This window comes from Bos indicus x Bos taurus, chromosome 2 (assembly GCF_003369695.1).
Source record: "Bos indicus x Bos taurus breed Angus x Brahman F1 hybrid chromosome 2, Bos_hybrid_MaternalHap_v2.0, whole genome shotgun sequence".
NCBI lineage: Eukaryota > Metazoa > Chordata > Mammalia > Artiodactyla > Bovidae > Bos > Bos indicus x Bos taurus.
This window is the reverse complement of record NC_040077.1, coordinates 75,074,463-75,082,356: the sequence shown is the minus strand read 5'-3', so window position 1 is coordinate 75,082,356 and position 7,894 is coordinate 75,074,463.

Genomic DNA, 7,894 nt, shown 5'->3' with positions numbered 1-7,894 from the left:
TTCTTTTACCTGTAGCTATACAGATTTCAAAACACCACTTATTGAAGAGGCTGTCTTTTCTCCATTGTATATTTTTGTCTATCATAGACTAGGTGACCATAGGTGCGTGGGTTTGTCCCTGGGCTTTCTAGGAAAACTTATACACATGTCTCTCCAAAGAAGACATATAGATGGCCAAGAAACACATAAGAAGATGCTCAAGACCACTAATTATTAAATATATGCAAATCAAACACACAGTGAGGTATCACCTCACACCAGTCAGAATGGCCATTATCAAAAATATGTACAAATAATAAATTCTGGAGAGGGTGTGGAGAAAAGGAAACCATCTTTCAGTGTTGGTGAAAATGTAAATTGATACAGACATTGTGGAGAACAGTATGAAGGTTCCTCAAAAAACTAAACTTAGAACTACCATATGACCCAGCAATCCTGCCACTAGGCATATATTTTGAGAAAACTATAATTCAAAAGGAAGCATGCACCTCAATGTTCATTGCAGCACTATTTACAATAGACAGGGTAAAGAAACAACCTAAATGTCCAATGACAAATTAATAGATAAAGATGTGCTACATACATACAATGGGATATTATTCAGCCACTAGAAGGAACGTAATAGGGCCATTTGTAGAGATATGGATGAAACTAGAGTCTGTCATACAGAACGAAGTAAGTCAGAAAAAGAAAAAGAAATATTGTATATTAATGCATATATGTGGAATCTAGAAAAAAATGGCAGACATAAACCTATTTCCAAGACAGGAATAGAGAAGTAGATGAAAAGAACCAACATTGATCATTAGGGGAATGGGAGAGTGGGATGAATCAGGAGATTGGGATTGACACATTCACAATACTATGTGTAAAATAGAGAGCTAGTGGGAACTGGCTATAAAGCACAGGAAGCTCAGCTTGGTGTTCTGTGATGATCCAGACAGGTGAATGGAGAGGATTGGGAAGGAGGTCCAACAGGAAAGGGATATATGCATGCATGTGGCTGATTCACTTCATTGTACAGAAGAAACTCACACAACATTGTAAAGCAATTATATTCCAGTAAAGAAAATGAAAAAAAAAAATAGAGTGTAAAATATAGTGGGAAGCACTCCAGTATTCTTGCCTGGGAAATCCCATGGACAGAGGAACCTGGTGAGCACAGTGCATAGGGTCACAAAGAGTCAGACACAACTGAACATGAAGTAGATGGATATTCTAACCTAAAAATACTCCAGTATAAAAGATAAAAGATAAAAATACAAATATATATGTATATATATAGTGGGAATAAATGATACTTTTGAATGACTAGCTTGAGTCTGCCAAACAAGTTTTATTCTTGAACTTCGTGCATGGGCAATGTAACCTTAACATTTATTTTTATGCATAAATCCAAACCTCTGAATGATACCAAAACAACTTTTGAACCCTAAAAGAAATATTCAATGTTATTCAATAGCTTACTTTGATTTTTATCAGTTCAGTCTTAGATAACTAATGATTCTGGAAAGCATATTAAAGTATTAAATAAAGTTCTATTATTCAGAAACTGTCTATATACTAGTGATGTTGGTGACAGTTGACTAAGTACAGTCTAACTGTGATTAGTGATTTACATTTTCAAATGCAGCAAAAGGGCAATCTACCGCCAGTGAGCAATTCAACTACACAAATAGACTTGAAAGGGAAATATAAATTACCCTGAACAATTTGAACCACTGGAAAATAATATTACCATACAAAACATTCTAATTATCTCACACAAGGCAAATTTACTTTAGAGCATGTGCTAAACGTGAAATGCTAACAGTTCTTTAAAATGCCAATTACAGTAGACTAAATTTATCCACTGTATCTCATTATTCCAATTTTTAGCTTCTTTCTCCTTAGACTGAAAATTAAAACTGTTACTTTTCCATTCCTTGCACCACAATCATTTTTTTTCCTGAACTATTCACATACCATAAAATGTATATTCTTTAGATTGATTCTGGTGACCTAGAAATAGAATTTAAAAAGTAAACTAATGTTGTATTTCCCAAATTGTGTTCCATGATACACTAATTCTATAATATAGCCATCTTAAAGAATCAGATATTCCATAATTAAGTAATTTTGAAAGACTGTAAGTTGAAGTATGCAGCTTCCTTTACCAAATGTTAGCTCAAAACACTATACAGTTGACAGTTGAAAAATGTGGGTTTAGATACTCAGACCCTCCACTGAGTAGATCTGCATATAACTTTACAGTCAGTCCCTCCCTCTCCAAGTTTCAAAAATCACAGATTGGATTCAACAAAACCATGGATCCTGCTGTATTCAGTTCAGTCACTCAGTTGAGTTCAACTCATTGTGACCCTATGGACTGCAGCATGCCAGGCCTCCCTGTCCATCACCAACTCCTAGAACTTGCTCAAACTCATGTCCACTGAGTTGGTGATGCCATCCTCTGTTGTTCCCTTCTCCTCCTGCCTTCAGTCTTTCACAACATTAGGGTCTTTTCCAATTGCAGCACTATTTACAATACAGTAGCATTTATTGGGGAAAAAAATCCACCTCTAAGGGGACACATGCAATACAAAACTGATGTTGATCAATGATAAATTGTATTTTCAATTCATTGGAAATTTATAAGGTGGGGTGTGCTTGGGTACTATGATGTGACATATTTTGAAAGGATAGCTTACACTGAAGGATATTTTGGGAAATGCTGAGCTAGTGGGATTTTGATTTTGGGATGCAGCAAACTTTGCCTCAATATTTCCTAGGAAACGACATATAAGAAAGAAAAATTCTTGGCTAAAGACATTAGAGTTTGGGCTCTTGTGTTGGTTTTCCTTTTCCCTTCATCTGCTAAGATCTTTCACCTGAACTTTTCTGTCTTCTGATTTCAAGCTTGAGATTGAAGCATCTGTTTTTTCTTATTTTTTCCCTTCTGAAAAGAAACTTTATTTTACATTTCTAAATTGCCCTTATTATGGACCATTGATACAATTACTTTGGTAGCAGAATAATGGAAAACTGTGGGATTCAGAGTCAGGCAGGTGTTTAAATTTGACTTTAAATTTAGAAACAAATGACTAGTTTTAAATAATAATCATGGACAAATTAAAATTTTATTCAAATTCTTTTTTTTAATCTTAAGGAATTAGTTATTATTCTGTTTTGAAGTATATGCATGTAAGTGCTCCATCATTTTTAAATTACCAAGACCATTGAAAATTTAAATCTGGGAACTTTCACTCTAAATTGCACCACACATGCATTTTATTCATGCTCAAGAAAATAAAAATCCTATTATAGTTTTAGCCATTTGATAGAAAGACTTTTTAAAGAGATGTGTCCATCTCTTATTGGGAAACTATATTTTATCCTATCATATTATGTGGGTACAGTAAGTGATTCACACATACAGTGTGGAGTTTCCTTGACAAGGAGACACAGGAAGGTTTCTTTCCTGCCAAATACTAGTGGCTACTGATGTGTTAGGAACTTCCTAGCTATATTAGGAAGAGGACAAGATTGAGTCTTTTCAGCCTCAGCAGGCTGGATTGGAGAACTACCTGGGCCCCATGTCTTCTTGAGTGAATATCTTCTAGTAACCAGCAAAGTCTAGGTTGTGTTAAAGAAGAAGGTCCCAAGACTAAAAATATTTTTATTTACTAGAATACTTTGAAACTGACAAGATATTATGAGTTATAGAATCAGTATGCATATCATGGAGTTACTCTTCTAGCCATAGGAAAGGCATGAAACAATTTGGCAGTGTTATTTAAATAATAAATGAAATATTTTATTTTTAGAATTCACTAGGTTTAGGTTCCTCAATAAAACTCAATATTTTGGTAAAAGAAAGCATGAATGGTATTTCAAACCAAGGGCACACCTGAATGGCTGTCTAGGGGATTCCTATGGCAACTTGGAGCCTGGAATTTAGGAGAGGAAAAGGAAGGTGTTAAGAAGGAAATGCAAATAATCTGCATACTTATTAGGACAGAAAATCCTTAAAAGGTGACTGATAGAAGTAGATAGTTTTTGGATTTAAAGATCAGGAAAGTTTCTATCAAGAGTTTTATAGAATAAATAGATAACAATAATACGAAGAAGAAAGAGGAGAAAGAGAATGAAACATTAGTAACAATATAGTTCTAAACTGCCCTTATATGGGACCATTGATTAAATTACCTTGGTAGCAGAATAGTGGAAAAGTGTAGGACTCAGAAATAGGCAAGTTTTTAACTGTGGCATTAAAAATTTACAAACAAATGACTAGTTTTGGATAGTAACCATGGACAAGTTAAAATTTTATTGTAAGTACATTCTAATTATTATTTATCTTAAAATATAATTAAAATTCATCATGGATAACAACAGAAATGCTATTATGGCTGCCATTTCACAGTTAACACAATACTTTAAGACACTAAATGACAAATATGGTGGGCCATACCACTGAAAAATGAAACTTTGTCAATCTGACTCCAAAGTTCATGCGTCTAACCAAACAGGTGCCCAACAAACCTAAGGTATTGGAGAGCTGACAACCTCAGACTCTGGCTTGTCCATTTGCAATTTTGGTCGATCTCAGAACTGACATTAAACTGCTAGTATGTTCATTTGAAAGCCTCATTTTGAGGTAAAAATCAGCTATCATTCAGTCACTTAGTTGTGTCCAACTTTTTGCGACCCCATGGACTGCAACACACCAGGCTTCCCTGTCCAACACCAACTCCCAGAGCTTGCTCAAATTCATGCCCTTTGAGTCAGTGATGTCATCCAACCATCTCATCCTCTGTCGTCCCCTTCTACTCCTGCCTTCAATTTTTCCCAAAACCAAAATCTTTTCCACCAAGTCTGTTTTTCGCATCATGTGGCCAAAGTATTGGAGCTTCAGCTCCAGCATCAGTCCTTCCAATGCATATTTAGGACTGACTTCCTTTACGATGGGCTTCCCTGGTGGCTCAGATGGTAAAGCGTCTGCCTGCGATGTGGGAGACCTGGGTTCGATTCCTGGGTCGGGAAGATCCCCTGGAGAAGGAAATGGCAATCCACTCCAGCACTCTTGCCTGGAAAATCCCATGGACGGAGGAGCCTGATAGGCTACAGTCCATGGGGTCTCAAAGAGTAGGACAAGACTGAGCGACTTCACTTTCACTTTCCTTTAGGAGAGACTGGTTGGATCTCCTTGCAATCCAAAGGAATAAAATTAAAAAAAAAAAAAAAAGTTTTCTCCAACACCACAGTTTTCAAAAGCATCAATTCTTCGGTGCTCAGCTTTCTTTATAGTTCAACTCTCACATCCATACATGACTCCTGGAAAAACCATAGCTTAGACTAGATGGACATCTATTGGCAAAATGATGTCTCTGCTTTTTAATATGCTGTCTAGGTTGGTCACAGCTTTTCTTCCAAGAAGCAAGCATCTTTTAATCTCATAGCTTCAGTCACCATCTGCAGTGATTTTAGAGCTCAAAAAAATGAAGTCTGTCCCTGTTTCCATTGTTTCCCATCTATTTGCCATGAAGTGATGGGACCAGATGCCATGATCTTTGTTTTCTGAATGTTAAGTTTTAAGCCAACTTTTTCACTCTCTTCTTTCACTTTCATCAGGAGGCTCTTTAGCTCTTCTTAGCTTTCTGCTATAAGCGTGGTGTCATCTGGGTATCTAAGATTATTGATATTTTTCCCGGCAATCTTGATTCCAGCTTGTGCTTCATCCAAACCAGCATTTCACATGATGTACTCTGCATATAAGTTAAATAAACAGGGTGACAATATACAGCCTTGGTGTGCTCCTTTCCCGATTAGGAACCAGTCTGTTTTTCCATGTCCAGTTCTAACTGTTGCTTCTTGACCTGCAAACAGATTTCTCAGGACGCAGGTTAGTTTGTCTGGTATTCCCATCTGTTGAAGAATTTGCCACAGTTTGTTATGATCCACACAGTCAAAGGCTTTGGCATAGTCAATAAAGCAGAAGTTGGCACCCCACTCCAGTACTCTTGCCTGGAAAATCTCGTGGACGGAGGAGCCTAGTAGGCTACAGTCCATGGGGTCGCGAAGAGTCAGACACGACTGAGCGACTTCCCTTTCACGTTTCACTTTCATGCATTGGAGAAGGGAATGGCAACCCACTCCAGTGTTCTTGCCTGGAGAATCCCAGGGATGGAGGAGCCTGGTGGACTGCCATCTATGGGGTCACATAAAGTTGGACACGAGTGAAGTGACTTAGCAGCAGCAGCAGATGTTTTTCTGGAATTCCCTTGCTTTTTTGATGATCCAATGGATAATGGCAATTTGATGTCTGGTTCCTCTGTCTTTTCTAAATTCAGCTTGAACATCTGGAAGCCCATGGTTCACGTTCTGTTGAAGCCTGGCTTAGAGAATTTTGAGCATTACTGTGCTAGCGTGTGAGATGAGTGCAATCGTGAGGTAGTTCAATCCCTGGATTGGGAAGATCCCTTGGAGAAAGTAACAGCTACCCACTCCAGTGTTCTGGCCTAGAGAATTCCATGGACTGTATAGTCCATGGGGTTACAAAGAGTTGGACACAACTGAGTGACTTTCACTTTCACTTTGAACATTCTTTGCCATTATCTTTGATATTAAAATGAAAACTAACTTTTTCCAGTCCTGTGGCCACTGCTGAGTTTTCCAAATTTGCTGGTATATTGAGTGAAACACTTTCACAGCATCATCTTGTAGGATTTGAAATAGCTCAACTGGAATTCCATCACCTCCCCTAGCTTTGTAGTGATGCTTTCTGAGGACCACTTGACTTCCATTCCAGGATGTCTGGCTCAAGGTGAGTGATCACACCATCATAGTTATCTTGGTCATGAACATCCTTTTTGTATAGTTCTCTGTATTCTTGCCACCTCTTCTTAATATCGTATGCTTCTCTTAGGTACATACTGTTTCTGTCCTTTATTGTGCCCATCTTTGCATGAAACATTCCCTTGGTATCTCTGATTTTCTTGAAGAGATCTCTAATCTTTCCCATTCTATTATTTCTTCTATTTCTTTGCTTTGATCACTGAGGAAGGCTTTCTTATCTCTCTTTGCTATTCTTTGGAACTCTGCTTTCATATGGGTATATCTCTGCATTCAAATGGGTAATCCCTTGACAAATAGATTAAAGGGATTAGATTTGATAGACAGATGCCTGAAGAACTATGGATGGAAGTTCCTGACATTGTACAGGAGGCAGTGGTCAAGACCATCCGCTAGTAAAAGAAATGCAAAAAGGTAAATGATTGTCTGAGGAGGCCTTTCAAAGAGCTGAGAAAAAATTCAGCTATATTGTTGTATAAATTATTCAGAGAAAATAAAGCATTTAAAACCCACAGCGGCTATTAAATCTTTTCATTTTCTCCTTTAATTCCAGTAATGAATAACTAGTGAATTTTGGTAAATGAATAAATAAAAGAATGATAAGTTATGGACAAAAACTTTACAAAATGATTTGTTTTTTAACCATTATTTGAAAATAACTCTAGTACCCCTACACTCATGCATTATTAAAATTATCTTTTTTCTTTCCAGTTGTGATATAACTGACATACAGTGCTTTATAATTTTAAGGAATGCAGCATAATGACTATATATATATATATGTACATATATACAGGTATATATATATATATGTATATATACCCAGGTCTCCCACATAGCAGGTGGATTTTTTACCAGCTGAGCCACAAGGGAAGCCCAAGAATACTGGAGTGGGTAGCCTATCCCTTCTTCAGCGGATCTTCCCGACCAAGGAATCAAACCGGAGTCTCCTGCATTGCAAGCTGATTCTATATCAACTGAGTTACGAGGGAAGCCCATAATGACTATGTGTGTGTGTGTGTGTGTGTGTAAACTGTGGTGTTGGACAAGACTCTTGAAA